This window comes from Physella acuta, unplaced genomic scaffold, assembly GCF_028476545.2.
Source record: "Physella acuta isolate Inbredline_101_S28 unplaced genomic scaffold, ASM2847654v3 ptg001529l, whole genome shotgun sequence".
NCBI lineage: Eukaryota > Metazoa > Mollusca > Gastropoda > Physidae > Physella > Physella acuta.
The window spans coordinates 80,219-103,035 of record NW_026733044.1 but is presented as its reverse complement, the minus strand read 5'-3'; the positions used below and the strand labels follow the sequence as shown (position 1 = coordinate 103,035).

Here is a 22,817-nt window from a genome sequence, read left to right as displayed (position 1 = left end):
TATTAAGTCGTAAATAAAAAACCTTACCACTTGAATTCTGACAAGACAAACAACTAAGACGCAGTCAGTTACCTTCTGAAGTGAATAGAACTCTCTTTGCGCATGCTCGTAGGACATTAATTGAAAACGAAACTGTGGGCTGCGCCGGCATTCGTAGCAAATAACACTACAGTTTAACTCGCTCCAAATTTTTTACCCCATGAACAGAGAGGGGGGATACCGGAGGTTAAAAGAATCCCACAAAAATAACCCCCTCCCTCCCCACAATAAAAAGTAAACACACAATATCACAAACACAATGACTCTTTAAGGCTGTATAACAATTGTTAATATCCTAAATATTGGATAATGCCATTGACAAATTTTAATGGTGGAATAAAAAAACGAAACTTGTATGCTGAACTATCGAGAGCTGCAGCCTATATGGAAGGAAATCGATCTTATCCGGTGCTTAACAGTTTTTTTGTCCAGTCTCCATTTGAGAAACATAACAAAGATTTTAATATTTTTATTATTATTCTAATGTACAAGATTCATATAACTGATTTAAATAATATATTTTAAAAGAAAATGTATTTTGTAAAAAAAAGAAAAAAGGTAGGCTACATTAAGAATAAAAATAAATTTATTAAAATTTGACTTTTTTTTCATTTTAAACAGCCGGAATAATTACAATGGCGATTAATGAAAAAGCGACACACTATTTAACACAAACGAATATTACATAACTTATTCGGCATGAATACATATTGTTTCTTTCTCGTATACAGAGTATTGAGGAAATATCGTAATATTGCACAAAAATCACATCAAATTTTGACAGCTTTCATCGTTTTACACCTCAGTCTCATCATAAGCGGAGTATAAGGGACTTTTTTTAATTAGGCAAAAAAAAATAATAAAGCCAGGTTTATCAAAATTTTGGTGTTAGGGGTCATCCATAAATGACGTCACGCTTTTTTGACGATTTTTACCTCCCCCCCCCCCCCTCCGTCACACGTCGTCACAAAAAGCCAGACCCCCCCCCACTAAAATGACGTCACACCTCAGCCTACAACACCCCTCAAAATTGCAGTTGAATTTTTTTTAAACATCGACATTTTTTTCTAAAATCGTGTCTGAACTCTGTCAAAATAGAGTGTTTTAATCAATTCCTATTACAATTTATTAAAACAATTTTCTAAAACGCGAAATAACGTCTAAAATTCGTTTTTAATATTGCTTATTTAAAATGCAAAAGTGTGACGTCACACCATCTGAACCCCCCCTCCTCCTCATTACACACCGTCACAAAATTACGGACCCCCCCCCTCCCCCTTCGAGTGTTACGTCATTTATGGACGACCCCTTATATGCGTAATCGAGTAGGAAAAACTGGGCTTTGCAATTCTGTGCGTGTGTATGTGCGTTCACCATCAAATTTCCCGACCCATCTGCCCGACCCACGTTTTTTGTCATCAAATGTATGTAAATAGTTATTTTCTACTTTTTAGTCCACAAGAAAAACGTGGTTTTTTAAAAAGTTTTTTTTAAGTATTTTATTTTCTCCTTTTTAGTCCGTTGCTACACATGAAAAACGTGGTTTTTAAAAAAGTTTTTTATATAGTTTATTTTCTACTTTATCAAATGACTTGATTAAGTATGACTTGACTAAGTGTTTATAAATACACGGACTAAAAAATCTTGAGCGACCAGGATTCGAACCTGGGTTGTCGCGGCCACAACGCGAAGTACTAACCACTATACGATCACGGCCAGCGCGCTCACATCGATTGGGGCCGAAGTAACTGTGTCAATAGGCTTCCAGTCTTATCGGTATCTTTAGAAATCATGTCCTCAATTTTATGGTCCTTAGGGCGTAATTAAATTAAGCTAATTACGGTCTCTAATTGCTAGTTTTTATGATTGCATGTGAAATTGTTAGGCGAAAGTAGCCTGCATGCCAAATTTCAGAACTATAGAACAATCAGAAGTGGGCTAATTTTCGATGTCAATTTTAACAACAAACAAATCCACACATCCACAAACGCGAAGCTGAGTTAAGAAAAACGTGTTAATAAGTATTTAAAAATTGATTAAAAATCTTGTCTATATCCTGAGTTGCCATCCCCGTAGTTTGTAAATAGGAATATTCAAGAAAGTTTAGGGCGATCAATCCCGATTTATTTCAGTAAGCTACAAAATAAGTTCTTTAATAATTTTTTAACTGTTGCGTGTAAGCGCTTAAATATTAAATGTGGTATGAAGAATAGGTATTGTGCCTTATCTGGTACCCGTCTAAAAAACGAATACAAGGGAGGTTACCTATAAAAATTTAATAAGTTTGAAAGATATTATATTTAGAGTTCTCTTGTCTGCCTTAAAGTTGTATTTGTATTGTTTCTTTTAAAGTATTTCTTTAAAGAATGCCTGCATTCTCTGTATATATCTTGGTAATCCTTTAAAGGCTTAGAAAATATACACAAAAATATTCCCGAGTACTAAAAAAACGCAAAAAAACAACATTATTTTATTTTTATTTTATTACTTAAATGTGATATGTAATTCAAAATATTTTACCTAAATGTTACGAATCAAACGCATAGCCCTCAAATATTATTGTTTCTAATTTAATGGCTGAAGATTTTATTTCTAAAGAAAAACAGCCATAAATCTCAATGAATCTTTGGAATTATAAATGTGTATTGTTAATGGACCTTTAAATTATCAGACGTGTCACAGTTCTATGTATTTGCTGGATCTGATTTTAATTGTTAAAGTATTTCATTGTAAACATTTAGTGTGCAGAATTTATATTTTTAATTTGAAGTTAAATCTCATTTTGTTGAAGTTAGAAACAGCAAAAGATTGTATTAGTTTGAGAAAAAGAAAAATGTTTCAGTATAAAATACATGAACAATCAAAGTTGTTACCAACATAAAAAGGATTTTATAAAAGAAACACATTATCAAAGAGAAATGTGTGGCATTCAAAAAATCTTGACCAAGATCGACACCGTGACCAAGGCGAGCAGCATCAAAGCTGATGGCAGTGTACTGATGCTTGTGGCGCCATTTTTGTTCGTACTGTTGCTTGTGGCGCCATTTTTGTTCGTACTGTTGCTTGTGGCGCCATTTTTGTTCGTACTGGTGCTTGTGGCGCCATTTTTGTGCTCTTGAAAAAAAAATGAAATAAAAAATGTAAAAATGAATCAGCACTCTTATTAAAATGTACTTTATTAATTAATATCAATATTGGACGGCGTGGCTTAGCGATAGAGCGCTAGAAAGTCTCGAGTTTGAGACCTGGTTTAAGTCAAAAGAGCGTGTCTTAGTCCATCCAGCTCTGATTGATACCTAACTCTAGAGGCGTCGCGAGGAGGGATGGGGGTGCAGACCGCACTGGGTGAAACAAAGTAGTGGGTTGACACCAAGGCAAAAAAAAAATGAAACATATATATGAGAAACATACTTTTTGTCAATGTAATGAATGATTAATCAGAGATTAAAAAGTATGTGACACCACATCTAGAAATTTACTATAAAAACGTTGCTTTTTTTCATTTGAAATATAGTTGGATTAAAAATCATGTGTGCGCAAATTCACTCCATTTGGCAAAATAGTAAGGGGATGAGGTGACACCATTTATAACTATATATAGACCTATGTAGACGATATCTATATATGTATATATATATATATATATATATGTATATATATGTATAAATATATATATATATATATATATATATATATATATATACATATATATATATATATATATATATATATATATATATATATATATATATATATATATATCCTAAAGGTTTTTCCTTTGTTTTAAGGGGGGGGGGTGACACCATGATGTGCCGTACCGGGTCACACACGACCTAGCGACGCCACTGCCTAACTGTTGTTAGGGAAAATAAAAGCGATTGAGGTCACAGAAACGTATGAAATCCACTTCACTTGCCCCATGGTCCGACATTTTAGACAATAAATCTTTCTTTAATAATTTTATTAACAGTCGTATTACTGTTAGTATACTTGTTAAATAAATATCATTAACTAAAAGTAGAATAGAATAGATAAACATATGTCCACTTAACTACTTTCGAGAAAAAAAATTCCTCTTTGAAGACTCTCGACATGTTTACATCGTTTTTAAAGCATATTTTTTATTATGAAAACTGAGTCAATCCCACAATATATGTGAATTGGTTTCTGTTACAGAGGTTCTATTATTGATCCAGTATTGATACTTTAAAAATGACCAGATTGGACATGTAAAATTTTCCCTGGATTTTATACAGTTTTTCTTTCAGTATTTTTTTCTCCGAGGGAGGTGGACTAAATTTTCCCTGGTAAGGGGACACTGGTACAGTATATATTTTCTATATAAATTCCGTTTAGTTCGGGGGAACGTAGATTTTCTTCGGGTGCGTCAGACACCCCCTTCCGATCTAGACAGACTGGCGACAGACAGAGGAAGCAAGTTAAATAAAAGCTTGTAAAAACGGATAATAAGATAAAAGCACTGCATAGGCTACTTACTGTTGAAGAGGTCGGCTGCAGTAAATGCTGGAAAAATAATTAAATAATGAATTTCTAATGGTTGCTATAGTGATATACCTACTTTAACTCTTTTACGAGATATGATTTTACCAAGAATGAGATGCTTGTCAGTTTTATATGAAAATACAAACGAAATATGTAATTTACACTGTGAATTATTTTCCTTCAGATTTATTCTAGGCCTTATGTCATGGATGTTTTAGTAGAGTGGGCTTACAGTCTTGTAGGTTTTAGTTCACTGGTCTTACAGTCTTGTAAGTTTTAGTTCAGGTGGCTTATGTCTCTTAGATTTAAGTCCCGGGGCCTATGTAGTTGAAAGTTTTGAGTTAAGTGGATGTATTGAAGGTTTAGCCCACAGCCTGTGTTTAACAGCTAAAAAGGCATTCAGCTGATTATATTAAAAAAAATTTTAAAAAAATAACTCACAGCACTTTAGTCCAAGCTTTGTCATATGTGAATTTATGTCCTCAATCAATTTTTTCTCCATTTGTGCTGTGACATTGCAATTTCGTTTATATAGACAAGCGACGTAAGATTGCAGGTCACTACAGAATAAATGAGAAAAATTAGTTGCTAGATTTAAAGAATGTTATTATATGCGTATATATATATATATATATTATATATATATATATATATATATATATATATATATATATATATATATATATATATATATACTTTGGTTTCTCTCCACATCGATTAAATTTTTCGCCTTTTACTAAAGATTTCCGTGTTTCCTCAATTGAACGATGTCAACCTCCAGTACGATTACGTATGCAAAAATTATCACCGCCAGCAAAGGGGTTGCGCCCTTGATTGTTCCCTCTGAGTCGAGAGACCTTGAGAGGAGCCACCCGGACTACGGTTCGGGTGGCTTAATGAAATCCTGGGCCCAATCCTTTTCAGCCAAGACTACAGCAATCCTGAACCTACCTGAGGAAGAATGCCCAGACCTGTACCCAACAGAAACACCCACTATTCAAGTTCTGATCTCCTTAAAAGGTCAACCAAACATGCGAGGCCACATCTTAAGACAGCTAATCTGCAACCAGCAGATCCTTCTTCTAAATTATGGCAGAGCAGACACATGGTTTTTCACCTCTCAAGCCTTTGATGTTACCACGTTACACAACACACACAAAACTCATGGTCCATACACACTGCACTTTACACTGCACGAAAAAAACAAAATCAATGGGACTCTTAGATGGGTACCCCCCACACTCAACAACGCCACTCTCATGCAAGCATTACGACCCTACAGCAACAAAGAACCATCCATAACTACGATCCCCCACACTAGTAACCGCAGCTTCACTATATACACCGACAACCATCCCACATTACATTTAATTAAATTACAAAAATAAATCACTGAACATTCTTATAGCAATTGCCGGAAGAAGGCAAGAGTGCCAATTCTGCTCCTCAACTCTACATTGGACCAACCAATGCCAAGCTTTCATTCCAGAGTAAACCCCCAAGGATCAACCTTCAGCACAAAATACTGCGCCACCTCCACCACAAGCTCCATCATCAAGCAACCAACAAAAATCTCCAACCAAGGACGCAGCAAAAAACCCAGTCACAACGCCCAACGATCAACTTTCAGCACTAAACACAGTACCACCTGTACCACAAGCCCCAATACCAGGCAACATACAAAACTCTCCAACCAAGTATGCAGCGGAAAACCCAGTGGCAACGCCCAAAGAGCAACTTGCAACATATAAACCACCCCCACCGAGCAACCAACAAGAATCTACAACTAAGAAAGCAGCGGAATCTCCAACAAGGGAAGCAACTTCACGTCAAAGCGGGACAACAAGAAACCCAAACAACCTCAGTCCGAGTGCAGAAATCGACACCAATACAAGTTCAAAAAGAAAAAAAGAGGACAGTCCCACGGGGGCAGAGCAAATAAAAAAAATTCTAAAAACCGAAAAATTGATTTATAGTTGCACACAATGTAAATATTGCCCCCAGAAATTCCACTCACCCTCGAAAGTGGAAGAGCACAAAAATAAATGGCATAAAAAGACCAAACAGTGTCCTACTTGTGGGGACAAAACAATCCACAAGAACATACTCGGTCACTACAGATCTACTCACAGCAATGAAATAGTATACAACTGCAACATTTGTACCATATGCTTCCCATTAGAGGCTATGCGGGTGCATGCAGAAACTCACACTCAACATCCAGACGCGAAGACTCACACTCAACATCCAGACGCGAAGAATTACTAGTTACTGTTTAACTTAGACGTTTTGTATAAGGAGAACCAAGAGAATGACATTCTTATTTAGAAAATTGTATGTGTATATCTTGATTCTAATGGTTGTATTAATTATATATTTTAAACATGCAGCCTATCCACACAGCTAGCTCCTAACTTAAGGGAGTGAACTGAGTGGTAGGAAATCTATTAAACACAATATATATATATATATATATATATATATATATATATATATATATATATATATATATAATTCTCTTCTGGGAGCCGTTAGAAAACAAGCTGCAAGCGCCTCCTTGCAGTCCCCTCCCTTTCTCTCTATCACTATCACTACCACCCCCACCCCACCCCCACATTGTCTGGTGAGCTGTGGTCACGCTAAATGTTTACAAAGAAAAATGTTTACAAATCGTAGAGACGTAGAGCCGGGTTTCTATTAGGGGCAGATAATTTTGTTCGATTTTAAACTTACAGGAGGTAACTAAGAAAAAACTAAGAGGAGGCTGCTTTCACGGACGGGGGAGGGGGGGGGGGGATCGGGGTTAGGGGAAAGGGGGGGGGGGGGGGGGGAATTAGTGTTTTAAAGCAAAATCAGTGGCAGCATTGGTACTGTCGAATTCACAAATTATGAATTACTGAAAAGTAGAATATAAAACAACTAAATAGCGGCGTATGATACGCTGCGGGTCGGCTCGTATATATATATATATATATATATATATATATATATATATATATATATATATATATATATATATATATATATATATATATATATATATATATATATATATATATATATATAATATATAAAGTTATATTCTGTTTGTTTGTAGATTGTTTGTTAAATGTTTGTCGTGGATACTTCGATGGATCTAAGTGTTAGATTATTATAGTGCTCATTGTTTAAATTTATGAGTTGAAAAATTACTATTGAAAGTCTTTAAAAACAATTTTCATTTTATATACTTAGAATAATAATTTTCAATTATGAACATTACATAATAATTTTTTTAAAAAGTGTATCAACGTTTTTAAAAATTTTAAAATTGTGTCTGAAATGTATTTGCATTTTGTCCTTTAGTTCTCATAAACGTCCCTTGATTTGGAAAACACAGTTACTTCCAATTAAAAACCATTAGATATGGGAAAAAAGAATTTACTTTTCATTACTTTGTTTTGGTGTTAAGAAAAAAAATTACATAATTAGCGGGGATTGATAAAGTGCAATGTCGTTGGTATTTTTAATACTGCCTTTTATTTATTCTATGCAATGAACATACTGTTTTTTAATTATTTTTTTAAATCAATAACAATTAACAGCCAGGTCCTACAAATCCTATATGTTTATTTATTTCCATTTACGGATAAGCTTGGAGTTTTATAATTTTGTTCACTAAATTAAAACAGGCGCGTCCGCCGGCGCCCCTGTACGGTTCGATTTGGGGCCCTGGGCTATCATGTGAGCGCTATGCTGCATAATTTTGTTTTAAACAGTGCGATAGACTATAGATAAGAAAGATTACTATAGTCTTTAAGTGAATCAAATCCGGGTGTCCTCCGGCACCCCGACAGGGTGCTATTTGGCGCCCCGGGCCTTCCCGTGTACGCTATAGTACCTACGTTCGCGTAAGTGAGTTCAAAAGACTATGAATAAGTTGGGTACTATAGTCGTTTGCTAAGTTGAATCAGGCGGCTACGCCGCACGTCGTCATGATGCGATTTGGCGCCCCGGGATAGACTGTGGACATTTTGCGTTTGTGTTTTCTTTGTGTTTGAGTTTGGGTTTGCGTTTGTGGTTGTGTTTGTGTTTGCGTTTGGATTTGGGTTTAGGTTTGTTTTCGTTTGCTTTTTTTCTTTGCGTTTATGTTTTCGTTTGCCTTTTTTCTTTGCGTTTGTGTTTTCTTTGTGTTTGTAATTGTGTTTGCGTTTGTTTTTGTGTTTTCGTATGTGTTTGTATTTGCGTTTGTGTTATGTTTGGGTTGTTTTTTTTAGTGTGTTTTGGTTTTGAATTTGTTTGGTTGTGGTTGTGTTTGCGTTTGGATTTGTTTTCATTTACTTTTTTGTTTGCGTTAGTGTTTGTGTTTTCTTTGTGTTTGTGGTTGGGTTTGTCTTTGCGTTTGTGGTTGGGTTTGTCTTTGCGTTTGTTTTTGTGTTTTCGTTTGTATTTGTTTTGTGTTAGTGTTATGTTTGCGTTTTTTGCGTGTTTTGGTTGGTTTTGGTAGGCAATGCCGGATAAATGCTGATTACTAAACACACAAGTTATGGTCCTTTACAGATGATTTTATCAGAGATGCCAGTGCAGGGCCTGGCCGGGACGGCTAGTATATATATATATATATATATATATATATATATATATATATATATATATATATATATATATATATATATATATATATATATATATATATATATATATATATATATATATATATATATATATATATATATATATAGCGTTGCCGCGGGGATAGAAGAAAGTTTGACGAAATATATTAGAAGGATTTCACCAACGCGTTATCAATTATATGTTCTTAGACGCGTGACCTGCTTTTCTAAAAGTGACTTATTTAAATGTAAACAGTGCCTGCGCTTGGATCATAAATATCGGGACACGGGTTTACCTACACTACCGCATGAAAACATTGAGTGTACATTAATGACTCACCGAAATAATATGGTAGAACACACTTCGGTGACCGCACATGTGTCAGAGACGTAGAGCCCCGCTCTCAGCCCCCCCCCCCCCCGATTACACATAGGCGCGGCGTACGACCCCTGGCTCCTTAAAACTAAAAGGCGCCATCGGCCAAATAGCATCCAGTTAATTAGGATGCAGATTTCGTCATTCGCTAAAGTGACACAAATTAACAGGATTTTTTTCTTTAACACGTAAAAAAATTTGTTGACGTGTTTTAACAATCAGTGTGACTGATGCAATATGCTAGCGTTAATAATGGTCTATTATTAGATGCTCGATCTCAATTTCTGACTGGATTGTCAAATAATAGTAGGCTTCTCATATTCAAAAAGTTATTTTTTCATCTTTCGCAAGGTGACGAAACTGTTCAGAAGGATTTCCTCGCGTTACAAAGTTATTTTTAGAAGCCTGTTGTAGTTTTACCGCTGAGTATAGTAGTACCCCTTACTTGCTAAGCTGGACGCTCGATTAACGGATGCCAAGTGCCAACATCAGAGGCGTAACAACCCTTGCCGGCGCCCGGGGACAAACTTTTCGATTTGCATCCCCCCTCAAGATTTCGATTTGCACCCCCCTCAAACTTTCGATTTGCACCCCCCCCCCCCTCAAACTTTCGATTTGCACCCCCCTCAATATTTTGATTTGCACCCCCCTCACACTTTCGATTTGCACCCCCCACAACCTTTCAATTTATTTTTCCGACCTCAAAAGATCGGCGCCCTGGGACATATTTCCCCTCGCCCCCCCCCCCCCCCCACGCCCCTCTTTACGCTACTGGCCAAAATATTTGCTCTAAAACTATGGGCGCCAAACCGTGTATTGAAGAAAGTTGTACCCTATATGGCGCCGCCCATAAGAAACTTTAGTTTTCTTTTTCGCAGAAATATTCTCGGGAGTATTCTCATCTACTGCCTAAAGTTTCACGGCACTCCGATGAACCGCATCCGAGTTTTATTTTTTATATACAGTGTAAAGATTTTTAAAAAATCGCTCCCCCCCCCCCGAAATTTTATAAACCGTATATAGAGAAAAATCGCAACCTCCCGTGGCGCCGCCCTTGCGAAATTAAAAATGATTTTTTACATAACCCTTCCATAGTGTTTTATAATGAACTCCCCAAAGTCTCATGTCTATCGGATGAACGGTGTCACTGCAATTCACTTTTATTATTTTTATATACCGTATATCGAGAAACATCGGACCCTCCCGTGGCGCCGCCCTTGGAAAATTAAAAATTATTTTTTACAGAAGCCTTCCCTAGAGTTTTATAATGAACTTCTCAAAGTCTCATGGCTATCGGATGAACGATGCCAAACCAAAATCGACTTTTATTTTTATAAACCGTATATAGAAAAAAACAAATCGCGCCCTGCCGGGGCGCAACCCTGCGAATTTGAAATTTTTTTTTTTCGCAGAAACCTCTCCAGGAATATTCTCAACATCTTCCCAAAGTTTCACGGCGATGTGATGAGAGGTGTACTAATGCATAAAGGACAGACGGACAGACAGACAGACAGACAGACAGACAGACAGACAGACAGACAGACAGACAGATACACAAACATACTTTGCTTTATATATATATATATATATATATATATATATATATATATATATATATATATATATATATATATATATATATATATATATATATATATATATATATATATATATATATATATATATTTATTTATTTATTTATTTACTAGCCGTCCCAGCCAGGCCCTGCTCTGGCTTCTGTGAAAAACCTTCCTGTTAAAGACCATTACCTGTGTGTTTAGTAATCATCATAAACCCGGCATTGCCCACCCAAACCACAACCAACCAAAACCAAAACAACAAAACGCAAACATAACGCTAACACAATTACAAATACAAACGAAAACAAAAACCTAACAACAAACCCAACCACAACCACAAACACCAATACAAACACAAAGAAAAAACAAACAAAAAAGCAAACGAAAACAAAAACCTAACAACAAACCCAACCACAAACACCAATACCAACACAAAAAAAAACAACGAAAAAGCAAACGAAAACAAACCAAATTCAAACGCAAAACCAACCAAAAACACAAATACAAACCCACAAAAAAAAACACAAACAAAAACGAAAAAAGAAAGAACAAAAAAACGAACCAAATCAAAACGCAACCACTAACGCAAACCCACCTAAACACAAAGAAAACACTAACGCGAACATAAACGCCCGGGGCGGAATCACCTGTTTTAGCTTAATGAACGACTATAGTACCCCAACTTATTCATAGTCTTTTGCACTCACTTAAACGAACGCGCCTGTTTCAATTTGATGAACAATTTTAATACTCCAAGCTTATCCGTAAAATACCTACAACATTTGCACTTGATCAATCCCCGCTAATTATGTAATTATTTTTTTTTCCCAACACCAAAACAAAGTAATTAAAAAGTAAATTATTTTCGACTAATGCAATGGTTTTATAAAGGGAAGTAATTTTGTTTTCCTAATTTATCAAAGGGAAGTAAGTGCTATAGGACTAAATAAAGACATAATTAGAATTTTTGTAAAAGATGATATTTTTTTAAAACTTGTGTTTAATGAACATGCCGACAATTATTACTGTAATTTGAAAAATGAAAATGATTTCCCAACACTTTCAATGGTAATTTTTTAGCTCATAAATTTAGACAAATGCGCACGATAATTTTCTAACACTTAAATTCGTACAATTCCAACGACATACAAATGCATTACATACAGAACTGAGCTTTATATATTAGATTTATTTATTTATTTATTTATTTATTTATATTGTTGTATATATGTATTTAAGCTGTAATTTAATCATATTATGAGAATTAAGGTGGTAGAACGACGACCACTCCAGTTTTAAATTAAAGTCAACATTGGTTAAAATAAATTAACTGCTGACGACTTGTTTGTAGCGCTTTTAATAATTCTAGCTTTAAAATTTTCAGTATCGTAAAAGCACAGTTTAATTAATATAGATAAAAATAAAATGCGCTTAAATAAATACACATGCTAGCACTTACACTGACCAAGCACAGCCACAGAAGTAGACGAAGACGCAAGCTTAAACATACAGATAAGTCATTGTAACTATATACCAAAAGTATGTTAAACCTATTTCGATGTACAATACACTAACTTGCAAGTTGTGTTTCTCTCTTTTTGCGAAGAAGTTGCTGTGCATTGATCTCTACAATCATTGTTGTCTTTATCTGTGTAACAAATAATTTAAATATGGAAATTATACAGGAAAATATTATTTATATATATATATATATATATATATATATACAGAGAGAGAGAGAGAGAGAGATGTGGATGTGGATGTGGATACAGATACAGATACAGAAACAGATACAGAAACAGATATGGAAACAGATACGGATACACATACGGATAGGGATAGGGATAGGGGTAGGGATAGGGATAGGGATAGGGATACAGAAACAGATACGGAAACAGATACAGATACAGATACAGACGCAGAGGCATGGGCATGAGCATGGGCATGGGCATGGGCATACACAGACACAGACACATACACCTACACCTACACCTACACCTACACCTACGCCTACGCCTACGCCTACGCCTACGCCTACGCCTACGCCTACGCCTACGCCTACGCCTACGCCTACGCCTACGCAAGCGCAAGCGCATGCGCATACGCATACGCATACGCATACGCATACGCATACGCATACGCATACGCATACGCATACGCATACGCATACGCATACGCATACGCATACGCATACGCATACGCATACGCATACACATACGCATACGCATACGCATACGCATACGCATACGCATACACATACGCATACGCATACACATACACATACGCATACGCATACACATACGCATACGCATACGCATACACATACGCATACGCATACACATACACATACACATACGCATACACATACACATACACATACACATACACATACACATACACATACACATACACATACACATACACATACACATACACATACACATACACATACACATACACATACACATACACATACACATACACATACACATACACATACACATACACATACACATACACATACACATACACATACACATACACATACACATACACATACACATACACATACATATACATATACATATACATATACATATGCATGCATTAACTCGAACTCTTTACGACTGAGACAATTGCAATCTATTCAGACTTGTATCTTATGAGGGGGAGACGTACAGTCAAACACTCTAAGGACTATTCCTATTACAGCTATTATGATCTATCTAATCTACGATTAAACAATATAATAGTATGGAGATAAATACAATTAAGAATTAAACGAAATGTTATCCCAGTTCTCTGTCCTAATCGCAGTCATAACACACAGCTACATCTTGACACCGAGGTTGACACATGCCGGCGGCACTTTGTAGTGGAGGCGAAATGGGTGGCCCACACAACCCTACGCAACATTGAAAGATCTACAATTACGCTGAATCTTTGCGACCTTTATATACCAGTGCGCAACAGCTTATCCCCATATCTAATAGTTTTTGTTGCAACATACATGTATTCTCTTCTGATCAGATCACTGTGGTGGTGGAATAGTTGACTAAAAGGAAAGCTTTATAAACCACACATGTATGTGAAAGAGACAGGTTATCTTTTAATTTGTTAGTTAAAACATTACATACATCCCCACACCATACTCCCTCCACACACACACACATACACACTTACGTACCACACAAGCTACAGCAACCCCCACACCACGCTCCACACACACCACGCATAAACACGTGCATACACATACTACCTATTGAACTGTATCTCATCTCCCTAATATATATTTCCTTAAAAAAAAACACACTCTTTAAGTCAGTCAGTAGTTTGTAGAAATAGCTTTTTCAGTGATGGAAGCGGGAGGGTGTGTCTTTATTGTCTAACAGCGAGTGAGGGATTTCTTTTTTTTTTAATTATGTTTTTTTTAATTGCAGCAACATTAATATCATATTAATTTCTTAATACTGCAAGCTGTAGACAGCATAAAAAGTACTGAGAAAAATTGAAACAAATCCTAATATCAACGATTATAACAGTGACAGGAAGGGTAGGTATTTCAATGGTGCTCAACGTGAATTAAAATGAAATTAATCCAATGACATAATATGAAAGTTGTATTAAAGATAGTGAAATAGGCATTGATAAATTACCGCAGGCTGCCCACTTTTAGCGACTGATTTCAAAATAAATAGTCACCAGACATTTAGATTCAAATCACTTTACATCAATCCCTTCCATTTAAAAAAAAAAAAACGTTCCCTTAATTTGGTTCAGAATTTAATATGACCAGGCACTGAAACACTACCAGCCCGCTTATATCATAGATACCGAAAGATAGAGAGAAAGAGAGCTGTATTTGTGTATTCACATAGAATTATGTAGTATATCTATGAGTGCACCCAGGTAAAATTGGAAAATGTACTGTGTTTTAGACTGTCTCTCACACGCCGAGGTAAAGTACAATATGAATTATACGTCATCTTGGGAATGGCGTGAACGGATGCTAGAACGTTCGACTAATAACCCAAAAGTGTAAACACTATTTCCACGTATGCTTAGGTGATAGAAACATCAAGTATATGCAATATATATATATATATGCAATATATTTATATGCATTATATATATATATATATATATATATATATATATATATATATATATATATATATATATATATATATATATATATATATATAATTCTCTTCTGGGAGACGCTAGAAAACAAGCTGTAAACGCGCTCCCTACCACCCCACCCCTACATGGTCTTAGTGAGCTGTGTTCACTCTAAATGTTTACAAGCAGAGCCGGGTTTAGTGACGACTATTAGGGACAGATAATTTAGTTTGATACGATTTTAAACGCGGGGAGGAGGAAGGGGGTTTATGGTCCTTAACGAGCTACTTATAGTGTTTTAAAGAAATATTTTCAGTGGCAGCGTTGGTACTGTCGAATTCACAAATTATGAATTACTGAAAAGTAGAAAAAACAACAACTAAATAGCGGCGTATGTTATGCCGCGGGCCGGCTCGTATATATATAATTCTCTTCTGGGAGACGTTAGAAAACAAGCTGCAAGCGCGCCATGCAGTCCCCTCTCTTCCTCTCTATCACTGTCACTAACACCCCCACCCTACCCCCACATGGTCTGGTGAGCTGTGGTTCACGCTAAATGTTTACAAATCGTAGAGCCGGGTTTAGTGACGGCTATTAGGGGCAGATAATTTAGTTTGAAACGATTTTAAACTTACAGGAGGTATCTAAGAGGAGACCGCTTTCACGGGGGGGGGGGGGGAGGGGGTGTAGGGTAGTGGTTGGGGGGGAAAGGGGGGGGTAGTGTTTTAAAGCAAATATTTTCAGTGGCAGCATTGGTACTGTCGAATTCACAAATTATGAATTATTGAAAAGTAGAAAATAAAAAAACTTAATAGCGGCGTATGATACACCGCGGGTCGGCTCGTATATATATAATTCTCTTCTGGGAGACGCTAGAAAACAAGCTGTAAGCGCGCTCCATACCACCCCACCCTTACATGATCTGGTGAGCTGTGGTTCACCCTAAATGTTTACAAGCAGAGCCGGGTTTAGTGACGACTATTAGGGGCAGATAATTTAGTTTGAAACGATTTTAAACGTAGAGGGGGGGGGGGGTAACTAAGTGGAGTTTACTTTAACGGAGGGGGACGGCCTATCGTCCTTAACGAGCTACTTATAGTGTTTTAAAGAAATATTTTCAGTGGCAGCGTTGGTATGGTCGAATTCTCAAATTATGAATTACTGAAAAGTAGAATACAACAACTAAATAGCGGCGTATGATATTCCGCGGGTCGGCTCGTATATATATAAATGACCTGCATAAGCTGAGAAGTAACTGATCCTAGCTTTGGATGATATAAGAGTCTATTTTTACGGCCGAGACTCTACTAGATCATAAAACAGCGACACAATTACAGACTACAAAACTTAAGGCCTAACTAAAACTGAGGCTAATCAAGGCATTCGGGTGAGGGGTGCAAAGTACTAATGCTAATGTAATATTAGCTTCTTATAAATGTTATAAAGAAGTTTTTAATAAACAAGATTGTTTTTTTTTTTGTAAAAGAATTTTGTAATATGGTTGCAGATTTTCACCAATTCCAGAGACCTACGTACCTCCTGTAGTTAAACCAACTGTAACTGCGAAGACAAATACAGCAAAGCACAGTGTTTTCGTGGCTGCCATTTTAGTGAAATATCTGTAATCATTTTAAAGCATTATTTAAAGGAGAAAAAAAACATTAATTCTCCCTAACGTGCAATTTTCTCACGAAAATTTGTGTGATAATACATTGCTTAACTTGCTAAACTTGCTTAACCGAAACAATGACATTACTAATTTACATATCGCATGTCTGGTTTAAGGTTAAACAGAAAGTTTGGAAATACAAAAGTTTCGCAACAATGATAAATAATGAGTGTCTAATTATTTAATTAACACGTTTTAAGTGTCTTACTATGCCCGAATAAAGGCTGTGGTTAAATTGGTTTTATCTAACATGATAAAGTCGAGTAACAAATATATCTATCAAGTGGTAAACGTTAAATCCTACCAGCTGAACTTGTCACCGGCACGCGATTAGGAAGTGTCAGAAAGCTTCTGAAATGATCCATGGCTGGATTGCTCATGTCCGCTTTATGTTCGGTCAGCCAACCAATCGTACAGCCTGAGGTAACCATCGTGATCCAATGAAAATCAAGCAACGCTCCAAGACTCCGGGAGTATTTTATTTATTGAGCTGTTGTTGATCATGATTAGAAAGGATGGGCGCATGCAATCTAGATCAAGGTGAAAAGCTGAGTGAGTGGGGCGGACTTTCTGTTGACACCAGATAAAGACAAATCTATCAGAAATATATATAGGCACACTCTGTTTCTTTCTCACACATAAACATCAACATATATATATATATATATATATATATATATATATATATATATATATATATATATATATATATATATATATATATATATATATATAGAGAGAGAGAGAGAGAGAGAGAGAGAGAGAGAGAGAGAGAGAGAGAGAGAGAGAGAGAGAGAGAGAGAGAGTGAGAGAGAGAGAGAGATGTGGTTGTCTAAAATGTATGAAAGGTGTGCATGTGGAACGGTATAGTGTATGTTGCAGTATCGAGTCCAGGTGTGTTGCTGTGTTTGTTGTTGTACGGATTGAACGAGGGTAACAAGGGAAGCGACTGGTCTAGTGACAGTGTGTGTGTTGTGAGCGCAAGTCACGAGGTGTGTAGATGTGGGCGGCGGTCAGATTTTGCGAGTACAATGAGAAAGAAGTACGGTGTTGATGTTGTCACTGAGAAATAGTTGAGATTATGTTACGGTCAAAGCCCGAAGTCGGCCAAAGCTAGGATTGGCCGGCCAATCCGCGCATTGGCCAATATCGCCTCCCATAGGTCGGTCAAAGTCCGAAACTTTGCTTCATTTCGGCCTTTGGCCGGCCAATCCGCAGACTGGCCATTCTGGACCGGCCAAAGTCTGAAATAGCTCTTGATTTCGGCCTTTGGCCGGCCAGTCCCGGCCAGTCCGCGGACTGGCCATGGTGGACCGGCCAAAGTCTTAATTAGAAGACCATGAGCAGATTTTGGTTTTTTTATGCCGGTAGGATCATGAAATTAAGTCTTTATTGATTATTAATTAAAGTAAATGACAGAAACATTCAAATTTTTTATTGTACTATAGTCTCAATCAATCAATATTATCATTTGTTACAACAAGTTGAACTTTTATGGCATTTAGAATTACATAGCAGCTTGTTATTTTTACACTTGCAGCGATTTGTTGTACACTTGGTTGTGCAATTGCAGCGAGTGTAGCCTTGGCCCCCCAGTCAATGATTGTGAAGATGCGATGAAGATGCGATGGTTCGTAGTGATTTTTCCTCAGTGCCAACTGACGACAATAAGAGCAGTTTTTCGTGAAGAATTGAAAACTCACTTCTAGCATACAGTTGTTTTAGAACACCATGTTCCGTTCCTAATTTGTAGAAACCGCCCTCGACGCTCATGACAACTGCAATCACGCTTCGGGGATCACCGCGACCTCTGTCAACATCTGGAACACGGATGCCTACATTGTCACCCACTTCACCATCTTTAAATTTTGTATTTGATGTTTTAAGCATCTTAGCACCTTGATTTTGCAAGCCAGTATGAGCTGCTGACCTGTGTTCCATGATGTCTTGTTTGTTGTGACACAATCTGCAGGTAATGTTCCCTCCGTACCCTTCGTCTGCTTCATTGGGTATTCCACAAATAGCATGCACATCGTTGCCACAGGATCCACAAGAATGAGCTGCACTACAATGTTTTTCACAAACTATACAGAATCTATTGGCCACATTATTGTCACGCAACTGATCTGGACGTTCCGCCACGGCAGCAGATGTGTTAGCTGAGGATGTCGTTGCATTTATGGCAACCTCCATTTCTTGTTCAATGTTCTCAAGATCTTCCTCAGTAACTATTTTATTGAGAGCCTCTCTTAGTAGATTTGAAGTGCTAAGTCCCACTTTTGCTTTGCATCCAAACAAGGCTTCGTATAGTGATTGTTGGATTCCTTGATGAAAAGAACGATTTTTCATAAATTAAATGAATTTGAGACTCTCAGCCCAATGAGCTGATTCATTTGTTTGCATCCATGTCATCATCATGTTTTAAACATCTAGGAACGCGGAAAAGTCTTTTGAACGTTCCGTCTTGTTGCACGTGGTCGGCGACGCCGACTGTCTTTGATTTTGTTCTTTGATGATTGTCTCACCTCGTCATCATGGAGGAGGCTGTCACATACAGTTGTAGCCCATATATGGAAACTAACATGAATTAACATTTTTTTCTTTTGACAGCCATTTGCTATGTCTGTCTCTTGGTCTGGCAGCCCTTTTGATCCATGTCACCTTGCATATAGAATGCTATACAAACAAGAGCTAAACAATACGTTACTCACAATGAAACGGCACCCAGAATAATTAAAACGCGATCACAACTTAGTCTAGATACAACATTGGCCAGGACATCCCGGCCAATGCGCGCATTGTCCGGCCAATGTACAAAATACGGTGTCAAGTTTAAGTACTTCGGACTTTGGCCAGTACGTCCCGGCCAGTGCGCGCATTGGCCGGCCAATGTACGAAATACGATCTTAGTTGTAAGTTCTTCGGGCTTTGGCCAAGAGAGCCGGCCAATCCGCGCATTGGCCGGCCAATCCGGGATTTGGCCGCACTTCGGGCTTTGACCGTAACATATACATATATATATATATATATGTTACGGTCAAAGCCCGAAGTGCGGCCAAAGCGCGGATTGGCCGGCCAATCCGCGCATTGGCCGGCTCTCTTGGCCAAAGCCCGAAGAACTTAGCACTAAGATCGTATTTCGTATATTGGCCGGCCAATGCGCGCACTGGCCGGGATGTCCTGGCCAATGTTCTATCTAGACTAAGTTGTGATCGCATTTTCTTTATTCTGGGTGCATTTTCATTGAGAGTAACATATTGTTTAGCTCTTGTTTGTATAGCATTCTATATGCAAGGCGACATGGATCAAAAGGGCCGTCAGACCATGAGACAGACATAGCAGATGGCTGTCAAAGTAAAAAAAAATGTAAATCCATGTTAGTTTCCATATATGGGCTCTCGATAAAATAGTTACTGAGGAAGATCTTGAGAACATTGAACAAGAAATGGAGGTTGCCATAAATGCAACGGCATCCTCAGCTAACACATCTGCTGCCGTGGCGGAAAGCCCAGACCAGTTGCGTGACAATAATGTGGCCAACAGATTCTGTATAGTTTGTGAAAAACATTGTAGTGCAGCCCATTCTTGTGGATCCTGTGGCAACGATGTCCACGCTATTCGTGGAATACCCAATGAAGCAGACGAAGGGTACGGTGGGAACATTACCTGCAGATTGTGTCACAACAAACAAGACATCATGGAACACAGATCAGCAGCTCATACTGGCTTGCAAACTCAAGGTGCTAAGATGCTTAAAACATCAATTACAAAATTTAAAGATGGTGAAGTGGGTGACAATGTACGCATCCGTTTTCCAGATGTTGACAGAGGTCACGGTGATCCCCGAAGCGTGATTGCAGTTGTCATGAGCGTCGAGGGCGGTTTCTACAAATTAGGAACGGAACTTGGTGTTCTAAAACAACTGTATGCTAGAAGTGAGTTTTCAATTCTTCACGAAAAACTGCTCTTTTTGTCGTCAGTTGGCACTGAGGAAAATTCACTACGAACCATCGCATCTTCACAATCATTGACTGGGGGCCAAGGCTACACTCGCTGCAATTGCACAACTAAGTGCACAGCAAATCGCTGCAAGTGTAAAAATAACAAGCTGCTATGTAATTCTAAATGCCATAAAAGTTCAACTTGTTGTCATAAATGATGATATTGATAGATTGAGACTATAGTACAATAAAAAATTTAAATGTTTCCGTCATTTACTTTAATTAATAATCAATAAAGACTTAATTTCATGATCCTTACGGCATAAAAAAAAACAAAATCTGCTCAAACATCTTCTAATTCGGACTTTGGCCGGTCGTCCCTAGCCAGATGATCTTCTAATTAAGACTTTGGCCGGTCCACCATGGCCAGTCCGCGGACTGGCCGACCAAAGGCCGAAATCAAGAGCTATTTCAGACTTTGGCCGGTCCAACATGGCCAGTCTGCGGATTGGCCGGCCAAAGACCGAAATCAAGCAAAGTTTCGGACTTTGACCGACCTATGGGAGGCGATATTGGCCAATGCGCGGATTGGCCGGCCAATCCTAGCATTGGCCGACTTCGGGCTTTGACCGTAACATATATATATATATATATATATATATATATATATATATATATATATATATATATATATATATATATACATATATATATATATATATATATATATACATATATATATATATACATATATATATACATATATATATACATATATATATACATATATATATACATATATATATACATATATATATATGTATATATATATATATATATATATATATATATATATATATATATATATATATATATATATATATATATATATATATATAGGGCCTATGTGGGGAGGGCGCCAAACTGAAAGTTCGCCCCTTGGCGCCGGGAGGGGTAGCTACGCCTCTGTATATATATATATGTTACGGTCAAAGCCGAATATATTTATATATATATATATATATATATATATATATATATGTATATATATATATATATATATATATATACTTTATGGACACTCATTGGTCTACTTTTTTTGTGTCTTTAGTTGTGGCGATGTTAAAATGTAAATGTCATTTTACTATTGTAGACGTGATTATAATAGTTAAATAACAAAATAATGAGCAGAGATCGATCCGTTGTTGAGCTGGACAAGAAGGACATGGCGGCTGTTGGAATCTATGGACTATGTGAAGGGTAGGTGAAGTAGAACAGTAAGGATTAAATTCCAAAATTTCTTCTTATTCGATAACCTATTTTTATATATCTATGATAAGTCTTGAGTCGGATACTGGGCGGAGTCCGTAGTACGTTTCTATCCTCCCAGCTCTGATGGGTACCTGACTCAAGTTAGTGGAATAAAGGAGGCGTAGCATAGTACCGACTCCACTATCCCGTTTTTATCTGCCAAGGTCACATAAACAGGGGAACTCTACTTTACCTGCCATACGGATCGCCAGGAATATCAAAATCGGTAGAAAATATTTTATAGAAGACTGGCATGTTAATATCCTCAACTGATTTGTCTATTATAAATTAATAATTAAATAATATTTGAATTTAAAAAAACCCTATTGTGGAAAGAAATAGTGAATCGACTGTTTAAACTAGGCTTAACAAATCATTGAGATTTGATTGTACACAAACTGAACGATACTGAACTGTAAAGAAACACAACATAGTAAAATATAAGCATGTAAACACGTAAAGATAATATTTTTTATCGCGTTATCCTTTTTTTCTCTCTCTCGCCCCCCCCCCCCCCCCCTTACTATCTCCAACAGACTACCAGAACTACGGGAATGGCTAACAGAACTTCACCGAGTAGAACACGAGCCGCCACAGCTTATCAGGACTGACCACCCAGAGCAGTTCATGTTGACCATAACCAACGGCATCACAGACGGTCTCAGAGGGGTCAGTCTATGTTCA

General features: G+C 37.1%; 1 pseudogene; it reads left to right on the top strand.

Moving 5' to 3' along the window:
* Window positions 1-5,251: 5,251 nt before the first annotated feature.
* LOC131928665 (uncharacterized) lies at window positions 5,252-5,293 on the top strand (annotated as a pseudogene).
* Window positions 5,294-22,817: the final 17,524 nt, after the last annotated feature.